At 35.2% G+C, this 12,925-nt stretch overlaps 1 protein-coding gene across 2 annotated transcripts in view; it reads right to left on the bottom strand.

The window, feature by feature from the left end:
• LOC129777694 (uncharacterized) overlaps positions 1 to 12,691 on the bottom strand; it is a 64,455-nt gene extending 51,764 nt beyond the window's left edge. Inside the window, exon 1 of one of the 2 annotated variants that reach the window (XM_055784126.1) lies at positions 12,558 to 12,691. The gene's annotated coding sequence lies outside the window, so the exon portion shown is untranslated. The remainder of the gene's footprint in view (positions 1 to 12,557) is intronic. The other variant, XM_055784128.1, reaches the window with a different exon arrangement.
• Between the last annotated feature and the right edge of the window lie 234 nt (positions 12,692 to 12,925).

Here is a 12,925-nt window from a genome sequence, read left to right as displayed (position 1 = left end):
CACAGAGAACCGTCCCAAAAGACTCTGCATCTGCTTTGTTTCTGGAGTTGCCGTAATGTCCCCCCAGCGAACGAACGAGAAACAATTGCTAGGGAATTGTTTAGAAAGTGTGATGAGACAGTCTTCCTTCGTATACAAACTAAGCGTTTTTTTGGCGGTGGAAATCAAGATCGAGATCAAGGTCGTCACCGCTTCGGTGAAATCGGCGCCCACCACTAAAGGAAGGAGTTTTGCCAGCGACGAAAGAAATCATATTCTGCGAACTGCGAGATGTAATAATGTTCATTAGCCCATAAGCAAACGCCGTTTCGTGTCACGCCGGTTTTTTTTTTCGAACATTCATGTTTTCCGACGGAAACATGGCTGAAAGTGAGAGCAAAGCGATAGTGAGAACATTTGTTTTCTATTTCGTTTCGACCCGTGTATTATTTTTGCATCATTCAAACATTGTTTGGGATTGAATAAGGCGGGTTTTATATGGTCAATGGCTTGAGAAGATTTGAATGCTGCTCTAAGATAATTTTTCTATCCCACACCGTTCACACAGATCAGTGATAGATGTTACGATTTCGTTAGCGCCAAGATACCATCGACACAAGGAATTTGCATTATTTTCACCGGTAATTAATCATTAATGCAAATGCTTCGGATTACGTTAGTGCAAATGAACTCTACGAGGTGAACAAACTACCAATTCAGTTACGTAATATCATACCGTGATCTTGAAAACAACGTCCTTCGAGGATTCTTTTAAATATTGTGAATAGAATTAAAAAATTTTTCACCTTTGACGAAAAATCCCTCGACCTGAATCTCGCGGACAATTACCTTCGGGTTCTTCTTGACTTCACGCGCATGATCTTGGTGTCCGTTCTCGCATCCGTTTGCGTTTGTTTTGCCAGGGCGACCCACTACTAATTCCAACGATTTTAGTGTCAGAGAAATGTTCCCATCCGCTGCTACCTTGCTGATACTATACTTCCTAGTGACATCCCGGTGCGTAACCCCGTTACCCGTTACCATTTGAATCAAATCGATCACGTTAAAAATCCACCAGGTCAAGCCTTCATATGAAAACTTATCGAAAACATCGATTTTCGAAGTGGATTTTTTTCACTGTTTGTTTCTTCAATACAAATTGATTTTTGTTTCTTTAGGTAGAACCTGGACAATACGGGTAGATTCAAATTGGTTGTCAAAAAGAATCCAAAAAAATCAACGATTGAATGGGAGGAAAACACTTCAAATCATTGCAGTTAGGTATAACTATTAAAACCGGCCAATAGTTTACAATAAAAGTTTCTTGAATTTTCGATGCCTTCGTCTCTCAACTGCATGTAGCAGAAATCTAAGGTCACTAAGCACCGTTTTGTTTCATACTCTTAACATAACTCTCTTATGTCTTAAATAATTGAATAATGAAAACCCTGACATTCTTTGGAGTATAGGCTTCATTTTAAACTCAATCACATGTATCGACACAGGCTATAATTTATAATATTGGGTTGGGGAAAAGAAATGTCGTATTTCTGATCGAAACTTGACGCTTTATTTAACATACTTGAAATTATCCAATTTAAGTCAAATATGCGGCGTGTTGTTCGCAAACTTGTTGCCATTTAGAAGGCAACTTCATTCAAATCGATCAAACCAACGCTGTGCTGTGCGAATCGTTACAGTATCGGATCCATAAACTACACGAATTTTTTCGGCCGCTTTCGTTGCAAAGTCAGAATCACACAATCTTTTGTTCCTTTCACGGATAAACATTTGACAGTGCATGGGAAAAAAGGTTACAAGTTTTCTCATGTAAAATGAACTTGAAAAGAAATTTAGTTGACTCCGTATGACTTAGATTGAGACGAAAAGTTTTCCGCTTGCGTCTTAGTTTTAGACGACTGAAGTTTTCAGCACCCTAATTGTGAAAAAAGTAATTACAATTGCTGACAAAAGTCAAACTTCCATGAAGTTGCTCTAGAATCCAAACATAGTAGACATTAGAATACTATTTCTGAGATCGAAGAAAATATTAAATATTTTAGTTCGTGATATGTTCTGTTTTTTTTCATAATGCGAAAAATATGATTTGGAAATCTGTAATTAGCTTCTGTATATCCTCTTTCAACGTTATTCGTTGACACATTCAATTTTGTACCATTTGAGTAATTGACTGGTATGTGAACTTACTATCTTCCTGGCTACTAACACAATCAAAGTTCAACACAACCAAAACCCGTGAATCTTCCCACCTTCTATTCTTCATCTCGATACGACATTTATTTTTCCCCAACCCAATAATTAATACTTGTAAGGGAGTGACAGTCAAAACCAATGATAAAATAAATGCGTTAAATGCGATAAATTGCATAAAAAACTAGCATCACTCATTTTTCAGTTTTTGTAGATGTTTCGACTATTTTGTTTGCTGTTTTCAAGTTAAGTGCTAGAAAAGGTTAGAATCAACAATAAATACAACAACAATATTTTATGCGGAAATCTTCATTAAAATTAGTATTGAAGCAGTGCACGGAATATGAATCAAGTTTTAACGTATGATTCAAATTCTGAACACTTTACTTTTAAATGTAAATTTATTGAACTGTAATGTTATAAAAAAAATAATAATCAAAACCCTGATATTCTTTGGGTTATAGGCTTCATTTTATGATTATTTACAGGTATCAATACTGCCTATAATTTATAATACTAAGCGTTTGTAAAAAATATAACTGTCAAAACCAGTGATAAAATGTTTGAGTTGGTAAATTCCGTAAAAAACAAGCATCGTGAATTTTTCAGTTCTTGTAGATGTTTTATCTATTTTGTTTGCTGTTTCCATGGCAAGTGCTAGAAAAGGTAAGAATCTACTATTTATGGATGAACAAATGAGTTTTAAAACTAGCATTTAAGTAGTGTTCGGAATTCGAATCAAATTTCGACGCATGATTCAAATTCCGAACAGAAAATGTTTGAACACAATATTTTCAGGCAAATACAGCAATAGTTCACAAATTGGGTTACAAGGATAATTTAATTATGGAGCAACAATATAAATAGACAATTTGATAACAAATGTTTGTAAGCATTGCTTTTATTGTTGTCGCAGGCGCCAACCAACGAGAGTAAAATTGATTTTTTTAGTCAGGTTTTGTTTGGAATGATGTATGATGATTCCCAAAGACTCCGGACCTGGAAGTCGTTTATAGATCGCCATTGGGTCGAGTGATCAAGGCCTCAACAAGTGTGGTGTCTGTCATACAAATGAAACACAAATTTCTGCATTACTCGAGAATTAATCAAGCAAACGAAAACAAATTAGGTATATGGAGGTCTTAGTGTTTTCACGGTGGTTAGACACTTCACCCCTCTCTCTAAGGGGGAGCTGCTATACAAATGAAAGACAAATTTCTGCATAACTTGAAAACTAATAGGTTTAAGGTTTAAGGTTTAAGGTAAAAGGTTTTAGGGGACATAAAATGTTTCTATGGTAAATAGAAACATACAAATGGAGCATACATTTCCGGATAATTCAAGAACTAATCAAGCAAACGGAACTAAATTTGACATGTGGAGGTTTTATGGGGAAGAAACATTTCTAAGGTGGTTCGACACTTCTCCCCCCTCTCTAAGGATAGAAGAGAGGAAGGGTCTGTCTTGATTCTATCATGTTTTCTGTATCAAACATTTATTCCATGTAACGGAGTAACATGTTATTTGTAAGTGGTTGAAAAATATTTAACGAGAATTGTGTCTGAGAATAATCTGATATTATAATGATGAGTTTTGGTAGAAGTACTAGGAATTTTATAGTAAAAGGTAAATTCAACGGGGTCGATTAGAAGATCAATCAATCAAATCTGCGATTGGACTCATGAACTTGCGCTTAGTAAGAAAACGTGAATGTTTGAAGGTATTGATAACAAAAAACAAATTTTGGGCGGGACGAAGTTTGCCGGGTCAGCTAGTGGCCAATAAAGCTTTAGCTTAAGTGATCGGAATTTGTGACAAAACGGTACACAGGTTTCTTGTAAGCTGAGGTAAGCTGAGGAATCTCAAGAAAACAATTTTTTCATTGATGTATGGATGTCAAACATTAATAGAAAAATAGCTTTTTTGTGATTTGATTATGTATTGGATTCGAAAATTAACGTTGAAAGTAGAAGTGCGATTATATATAATCGAGTCCGACCTGTAAGTGATTTCTATCGTTTTTGATTTATAATTTTTCAAAGTTAGTTGGTTCAAAAAATAAAATTTTCCCCTTTTCCAAAATCGACTTTTTTTAAAAATTCATAACTTTTGAACTATTGGACCGATTGAGATGATCGCCATATGAAATCAGAGCCAATCGACAGGTCTTCTATGGAAAAAAATTAGGCATGCAATAAAATTGAAGGATTTTTCATGTTCCTATATTCTGTCCAATAAACTACCTCAACCAAAACAATGGATAAATGGAAAATTATGACTCAAAAACAAAAAAAAAAACATATCTCTGATTTTTGAATATGTTATGTAAAAAAAACCTCAGCTTTCAAGAAAAAAATATAAAAAATACAGCGCCCTTGATCCCGAAATCATGTAAACTATAAAAAACAAATACAATCAATAAGTACGAAAACAACTTCCAAATCCATCACATTTTTTCAAAAAAGACAAGCTAATTGGCTTTGATTTGATATATATCGATCGTCTGAATCGGTTCGGTAGGTCAAAAGTTATGATTTAAAAAAATGAATTTTCGCTGTTCGGAATTATGAGTCGGATATGAGTCGCCAAAAATGATGTTCTGTATTTGAGACAAATGTGATAAAACATATTTTCAGTGCTTCACCATGAATATACATTTGTAAATCAATTTTATTGTACCCAGATGAAAACAAGCCTCTAGAGGAACTGGTACAAATTCGTAACATTATTTTGTTTTTTTTGGAATTTGCTCTTGGCCAATGCTCGGAATTTCTTCATATTACGTCAGCTTATGAAGGGTTCTATTGCGGACATTTCCCCGCGAACCGATTTCAAATATATTGATTTGGCTCGGAGCTTTGAGCATATAAGTGAAACAACTCAAATTCGAATACGCGAGATGTCTGGATATAAATTTGGCACCCTATTTTTTTATTTTTTCAAATTAAAAGAATCGTCCTGAAATCACTGAAAAATGTATTTTTTGACATTTTCATACAAAATAGAAGTGAAGTACACTATCTTACGTAAATTAACTCAACTTTGACGAAAAAGCATGCAATTTTACAAAACAAAGAGGAACAAAAAAACTATTTTTTTCAAGAAAAAGAGAACAAATTTCATCTCGATTTATTTCTAACCGGGTCCGGGTCAGACCGGGTGGGTTTTTATCCCCAAATTGGGCGAAATTTTATTTTGCTACATGGGCATGCAATACTTAGCATAGTGTATCATCAACACTATGTTTACATTGGGGTGCCAAATTACCCGCATACCAAATTTTCACTTTGGAATGAAATCTATGAAATTTGTGATTAAAATCTCGATACACTTACTCGAATTCGTTGAAGAACATCAATTTATTGATTCAAATCAGCTTTAATATTTACAATTGGCTCACTATTCGATTTTTGCTGATTTTTCAAAAGACGCACATGAAAAATTTTTGAGATTTCAAAAACAACAAAACTCAATTTAAAAAAAGAATCACGGATTTTGAGTTTTTGGCATCTGACGTTTGTTACTATGTACTATAACTTTTTTTTTATTCATCACCAGAGTGCGCTCATTACCGCCGGAGATCTGGGTGGGTACTATTTCGAGTAATGAGACACTATTTAATGACCATCCAAGCTTAAGTGTTCGAATTTTGAGAGAAAACGGTAATAAATGATTTCTGCAGAAGGGTAATCTTTCTTGGGTGATATTATAGTTCGGCCAAAAACGTAAAAAGGCAAAACCTGAGTCACGAAAACGTTTGTTCATTTGATCGAGAAAACATTCAACAGATGTGTATGGGGAAAAAATTGTAAGAATTTTTCATCATGCATAATGCACATGAAAAAATAATTTGATTGATTCCGTATGACCTAGAGTAAATCCTTTCTATATTTCATAAATGAAACTATAGAAGAATATAAAAAAAATAATATATCAACAAGATAAGGAAAGATATCAAAAAGAAGTGTTTACTGTGCTTGCTTTAATTTGAACCAAATAAATGGAAGAAATTCAAGAAATGATGAGGTGGGCACTTTGTTTTGCCTATTATGCCCTATTTCATTGGGTATAGGGGAGGTGGAGGTAAAACGCACATGTTAAGAAGAACTGCAATTATATGTTTGGAAACTCATGTTTCCCAAAACTTTGATGCAGTTTCTTGCAATTCAATATACTGTTTTTCTACCTAATTGGTCAAATATTTAACGAAAAAGTGTTTTTCAATGTTTTTTACTGAAATTAAAACAGACAGACTGAAAAGTACAACTTTTTTTTCGATGCGGATAATATGGACATATAGTGGGGGGAATATGGACAGGTTTGTTATATATGAAGCGTAGAGGAATAATTTTATTCAACCAAGGTCTGAACTCATCACGAATGTCCGTAAAATGATGAAAAAATCGAATTAATCCACCTAGAAATGATATCATGCATTTCAGCAGTATAAATGGACAGACCCTCAACTATTTTGCTTTTGGTTCCGGTCGGCTTCTAAACAGTCCACATTTGGCGATTTGATTTCCATTTTTAGACGCAGGGCATTCCTTAGGAATAGATTTAACAGACTTTTCACAGTGCATCTCACTCCCACTGGCAACTGTCCGTTTTACCTCATCAGTACAATTATTTCAATAATCTAAATTTTCCACTCAAAAATGAATTTACTATTTCGTACATACCTAATATTGCTTCTCTGTTAATTCACAAACCTCATCAGTACAATTATTTCAATAATCTAAATTTTCCACTCAAAAATGAATTATGGATTATGGAACTGGAAAATTCCAACATACAGATAACAGGAGATATTTTTAAAAACTCAATTGTTCAAGAAGACTTGTTTAGCAGAACCGGCTGAGCCGGCTTTCATCTCTAAACGAAATGCGGGTCGGTAAGATGCTGCGATGCTGAAGGATGTGCGTGAGGCGATCATAAGCACTAGGCGATAGAAGACGCAATCTTTATGAATGACAGGGAAAAAGTTTCTTCCAACAACAACTTTTTCATGTTTTCTTTGAAAAAATTACAACTAATCTTAATTTTGTCAAAATAGTGTATTCGACAAAGGTTTAGATCTTATTTTAATATGAACTTTCGTCGGAGATGTCAACTTTTTATCTTTTATAATGTTTGGAATATAAGACATTTTTGTATGGAGATTTTGTAAGTCTGATAGTTTTTGTATGAGATTTTTTTTGAAATTTTGAATTTTTTTCAACTTTTTTTCGAAATATCTTAATTAAAAAGCTATAAGATTTGCAAAATGTTGGTTAAAGAATGAAATATATGAAATTATTTAGGTTTTTATTAAAAAATATCTCACAAATTGGTGAAAAAAAGCATTGAAAAAAATATTTTGAAGACGGCGCCAGTGCTTGTGTGGTTAGCGTAACAGCCTCACAATACGATCGGCCTGGGATCAATCCCAGCTGGCATCGTTGGGATTTTCTGAGGCGAAAAATCTCTGGTTACGTCTTCCTTCGGAGGGGAAGTAAAAGAAGTTAGCCCGGCTCATGTGTTGTTGAGTCTGATAGGTAGGAACAGGTGGAGTCGCCTCCCTGATGTCGGTGATTGGCACTGAAGTGGCGGAAATAGGCCGACGAAAAAATAAGCGAAGATAAAAAAAAAATATTTTGAAAATTAAAATTCATTTTTCTCGAAATTATGTTTTTAAAAATACTGAAAAAATATATTTCTCACATACCCATACATCGGAAGATTGACACTTTCACCGGAACAACTTTTTCAAGTTTTTGACGTGGGACTACGTCTAACCGGAATATATGGGGGGTAAAATGAAAACATAAACACTGAACATGCAGTAAAAAATGCAAGATTTCGAATGCTTATAACTCGAACATTTTCTACTGAATCGGAAAGATGTTTGCATCAATTGATAGGGAATATTTCTACGCTTCTATCGCAATTAATAAAGTGTTATTTTCCATTAGGTAAATAATTGAATAACTGTAAAATGTTAAGCGTTATCTAAACGCCCTTACTGCCTCGTTTTGATTGGCCCGTTTTACGGTTTCCTCAACACAGACTTCAAAACCAAGCAGCCTTGGGGAAATCGGAAATGCAAATACATGAAAGTAGGGGGAGTTTTTGTTCCCTCCGAAATGTGTTTCCCTAACACAGACTTCAAATCCAAGGAGCGTGGGGAAGTTGGCATTGCAAATACATGCAAGTCGGGGGTATTTTTGTTCCAACTGAAATGTGTTTCCTTAACACAGACTTCAAATCCAAGGAGCTTGGGAAAATTTGCATTGCGAATTCATGCAATCGGGGGCATTTTTGTTCCGACTGAAATGTGTTTCCTTACCACACACTTCAAATCAATGGAGCGAGGGAAAATTGGCATTGCTAATACATGCAAGTCGAGGGCAATTTGTTCCGACTAAACTATGTTTCCTCAACACAGGCTTCAAAACCAAGGTGTCTAGGAAAATTGGGATTGCAAGTTCATGCAGGTCGGAAGTATTTTTGTTCTAAACCAAGGTGTCTGGGGAAATCGGCATTGAAAATACATTGTGCAGACTAGAATGCGTTACCCTAACACGGTCTTCTAAACTTAGGTACCTGGTAAGATCGTGCAGACACTAGAGACATTGCATTTGTTCAAATTTTTTCTCACAACGCAAATATATTGAATCCAATTGAATTCGGAAATTGTTCCATTCAATCAAAAATGTAATCAATACAAACAAATGATTTCTAACCTAAGGTAGTCCCACGTCAACCTTGCGGTAATATCATAGATATAACCCACTCATTTTCTTTGAAACATTACTAATAATGTTTAATTCGTAACATTTTATGTATAAGTGATCGCGATACTCTACTAAAATTTTTATATTTAGAAACATGTTAAACGCGAGAATTTACACAGAAAAATGTTACAAGTAACACATTTTTTTTCAGGAGTATCTATACAAAAATGCCTTTTATTCTAGAAACTGTGAAAGATAGAAAGTTAATGTCTTCCAAGAAAAAGTCCATATTTTAATGAGATCTAAAACTTTGTCGAATACACCATACCGCTATCTTGACTTTAAAAAAAAACTTAGGATTAGTTGTATTTTTTTCAAAGAAATCCTGAAAAAGTTGTTGTTAGATAAACTTTTTCCCTGTAAAAGTGCCCATCTTCTGATATATGGACGACTTGTTGGAAATTGTAAGGGCTATTCATATAATTTTTTGAGAATTAAAAAAAAATATGTATATGAAAAAAGGGAATTTTAATTTTGAAAATAATTTCTTTTCAACGAAATAAAAAAATTGTATTTCTACGAAAATTTGAATAATTTCCTACATTTTATACTTTGATCAGAATTTTGTAGGTATTATAGTTTTTGAGTTATATTTTTTCGTAAATAATCAAGAAAACATTTTGCCCCTTTCAAAAAAGTAGTCTAATACTTTTTTGAATATTTCAAGTGTGCAAAGTTGCTTAAAATACCCATGTGTTTATACTCACAACGTTTCACTGCTATCTGAGATGGTGCTGCCAACTCCTAAGACGAGTTGGCATGAAATCAGTCTAATGGCGGTGTGGATAACCGAGGCACAAACTAGAACTTCTCTGTGGTTCAGACAACCTTTCAACCGTTTTTGCTCCATTCCCCCCTTTTCGAGATTTTATCCCAGTGTTCCCTTATCAGAATTTTGTAAGAAAGTCTGTAGCATATAAGTAATATATTAAAAGAATACAAACGGGTTTCAAGCAACAAATTTGATTTTATACTTGTATCTGATTATAAAAAAGGTATATAAAGTTTGGCAAGTCAGTATGGCACCTGCGCCTGAATTATATCCGCCAAAATCGTATGTCTTGAGACCGTTGTTGAAAAGCACACCTCATGTCATCTTCGATATCCACTCTGTTACGGTGTTTTGTTTCCATCAGCAGCTTTGTAGGAAATCCAGATTCCTATAATACTACGCAAAAAACAACAACACTCGTAACGCTTATTTCGCATTTTGGGATAAGAATCCATCATTTGTAGATCGATGAAAGTGATCCGAAACACTACTAGTCGGAAGGCATTTCATGTTCTAATCTTATTTTTTGATATAAGTATTTTTTCAAGTTTTTTTTCAATTGGTTTAAAGTTTAACTTATTGTAAAAAGTCTTGAAAAATTCTGTACAATTTCCTTTTTTATGGTCTTCTGTACTGTTTCATCGTATGTTCCAATCGTCATTCACTGACGAAATTGAAAGACTTTGCGAAGTTGCGAAGTTGTTCAATTAAATATTACATTTCAGATTGTGTCAATTTTTGCTTTTACAAAGCGAAGTAAATGTGCAATATTCCCTTTCACAATTCCCCCCTTTTAATGACCAAATTCCCCACTCGGGGGGAATTCCCCACCGGTAGAAAATCACTGGCCTGGAGTATGGTGAGCTCATCTACTTTTCTTTCGCAACTACGGATATTTCTAAACATAAACAGAATCTACTGGAATCAGCGTCCGGATACCCATATTTATCGTCCGGCGTTATACCAGGTGATAGTAGCTGGATGTCCGTCTTAGGTATCCTAGCTAGTGATCCGATGTCGCTCACCAGGACTGATATTGAATCGGCTTAGGCAAGCAACAGCATTTCAATTTGATTATATATCGGTTGTAACTTATAAACTACATATCACATTGTTATGACATACAGTTCACAGCTTCTTTATCTCTCGTTTCTTCAATTAGTGGTTTTCTGATATCCATTTCACTGCAAAAAAATATTCAAAGATAGAAGCAAGTGATAATTTGAAGCCGTTAGGCAACATAAAATGTCTGGGTCATTAAAATTCTTCTCATTTCACTCATGTGGAATCTAGAATATCTAGAATATTTACATATGCTAAATTTATTCATCTGGGTGTTTCTAAAAATGGACAGAACATTCCGATAGACGTAGTATCTCATTTTCTCGTAACATTCATTGATGTTACTTTCCGCAGCAATTAGTCGAAACTATGATACATATTTTTTATATACTGTTCGTGGTCAAAAGCCAAAATAGAGGAAGTAAACATACTTTCCCCAATGAATTGTGTAATATCAAAAATTTGCCACTTATCAATTCAGCGTACTAGCATACAACATACTAGCAATGTATCGAAATTTGTTCCAACTTGCAGATGAGTTTGAAATCATGACAGTTCAAACATATTGTTGAAATGGTGAGAATAGTCAAACCGATGGGTATTGATTCTATGATGTCATCTAAATTCGATCAGATGGAATATTGGACTTCTAATTAGAAAAATTCATCAACGAATTAAGGCTTATTGCTTCGAAAATTACCGTTACTTTTATAATAAGCAAAAATACATGGTTAAAGAATAAAATGTTTCATACGTCCTAACAAAAATCCCTAACTAATGAACAATTTTGTTCGTCGACGGACATAAACATCGAATAAGATTTGTTTCATATATGGTGCTTTTACGAGAGGAAATTCCACCTCACTTTACTCCACATGATTACAACATACGTGTGGTTGGATATCTCTTGTTCTTTGGTCCTAGGAAGAAATGGTCAACCACGATCAAGTGTATCAATTCTCATTTTTCTGACTAGCGAGATAGTTGTACTTAATAACAATTGCTAGCATCCCAAACAATCTCAAATACGACATGTGCTGACTTCATTGCTCGACCCCACTCCACGATGAAGGATCATGAATCAAGTGAACTTCAATTTCCATACAAACCAAAGCAGAGAAGAAAATCTCATCCAAATTCGCTCCCAGTCGAGAACACTAGAAAGTGGAGCTGATTACCTTAATTACTCTATCAATCTACACCAGACGCCTCATTATAGTGCACATATACACAAAAAGCAGCTACCTCGTTCACATATCACATATGTAACGTGATTGTCAGCATGCCGGAGGCTTACAGCGGTTGTCGATAAGTCGTACACCCTAATCCAGTTCGAGACGGGAAGTATGCTATTCGGAGAGCCCGATCGAATTTGTATTGGAGGATAACGGTTGCACTGCATTCACTGATTGGATGCTGATCTCTAGTAATTCATAACGAACATCCCACCCACTGAACCGCCACTGTCTGCCACTTTATGTCACTGAGGGTCTTGACGAACATTAAAAAACACGATATTCTACTAGCGTCTCATTGAACCGTACAGAATCACTTCCTGATGCGCGCGCGGCAAAACATTTGAACATATTTTCAGTTCCACATCGAAAACGTTTCGTTGTATTTTTGTTTACACGTCAGTCACAGAAGATCAAAATATTCCTCGGAAGCCCTTTATTATTTTCCACGCGGAACACTGAACCGCACCAAAACACAGTGTGAAGACTCAAATCAAAAAGCCAACGCAAATTTCACATTACCGACTTGACGATGTTTTGTGGGTATGGTAAGTACTATCAGTCGTCGGCGCTTTTTCTCTCTGAATACGACCGTTTTGCGCAAAATCCAAACACGGAATGAACTTGAGGCTGGTGCCGAAGACCACGGAATCTGTATTATAGCCTACCAGCCAGCGGTAGCACGGTTTCGCAAATAACTGCGGAGAAAGAAGGTGCGCAAAGTGAAATAAAACCATTTACCGCCACATGAGGTATACCGCGTGCCGTGCCTTCGGCGCATCCACCAAAGTGGTGCGCGCTCCTCCACGGGGGAGGGGATTCCACCTGTTGGTAGGTTGGATGGTTGGTGAGTGCTCGGTGGTATAGGAGAATCATGAAATTGAAATTGA

The sequence above is a fragment of the Toxorhynchites rutilus genome, chromosome 3, assembly GCF_029784135.1.
Source record: "Toxorhynchites rutilus septentrionalis strain SRP chromosome 3, ASM2978413v1, whole genome shotgun sequence".
NCBI classification, from domain to species: Eukaryota; Metazoa; Arthropoda; class Insecta; order Diptera; family Culicidae; genus Toxorhynchites; species Toxorhynchites rutilus.
Note: the sequence above shows the minus strand (reverse complement) of the source record. Positions and strands in the feature narration are given on the sequence as shown.